An 874-nucleotide genomic window follows, 5' to 3' on the forward strand; every position below is an offset into this window, starting at 1 on the left:
GCGTGCTGGCGGCCCGGAGGTGAGCAGGGCCCGCGAGCTGCCAAGCATTCAGGCGCACGTGCACACCCGTGTGCACACCTGGACACGCACACCTGTGCCTGCCGGTACCTGCACCTGCACCTGCACACGGGCCGCACAGCTGTGTTGACACACCTGCGCACACCTACCCCACACTTGGGTCCGCACACGGGCGTGCACACCGGGGCCTGCCAGTGCACACACCTGCGCCCGCACACACCTGGGTGTGCACACCTGTCCGCACACCTGGCCCGCACACGGCCCCCCGCACACCTGTGCCTGTCCCTGGGTGTGGTCACCTGTGCCCGCCAGTGCACACACCTGCGCGTGCACACACCTGGGCGTGCACACCTGTCTGCACACCTGTCCGCACACCTGGCCCGCACACGGCCCCCCGCACACCTGTGCCTGTGCCTGGGTGTGGTCACCTGTGCCTGCCAGTGCACACACCTGCGCCCGCACACACCTGGGTGTGCACACCTGTCTGCACACCTGTCGCACACCTGGCCTGCACACGGCCCCCCGCACACCTGTGCCTGTCCCTGGGTGTGGTCACCTGTGCCCGCCAGTACTCACACCTGCGCCCGCACACACCTGGGCGTGCACACCTGTCCGCACACCTGTGCGCACACCTGGCCCGCACACGGCCACTCGCACCTGCACCGGCCGCCGGCCCCGAGCCCAGCGCGGCGGCGGTGTGTGCGTCTCCGTCCGCCAGGGTCGGTCCCTGCCCGCTCTGAACGGCCCTTTCTCCGCAGGTGATGACCTGAATCTGTGGGACGCCCTGGACGGTGAGTGGCCCTCGAGCTGGGCCGCGTCCGCGTCTGCGCTGCCCACAGGAGCTCGGCCGGCGACG

The sequence above is a fragment of the Condylura cristata genome, unplaced genomic scaffold, assembly GCF_000260355.1.
Source record: "Condylura cristata isolate star-nosed mole 26May11 unplaced genomic scaffold, ConCri1.0 scaffold00027, whole genome shotgun sequence".
NCBI classification, from domain to species: Eukaryota; Metazoa; Chordata; class Mammalia; order Eulipotyphla; family Talpidae; genus Condylura; species Condylura cristata.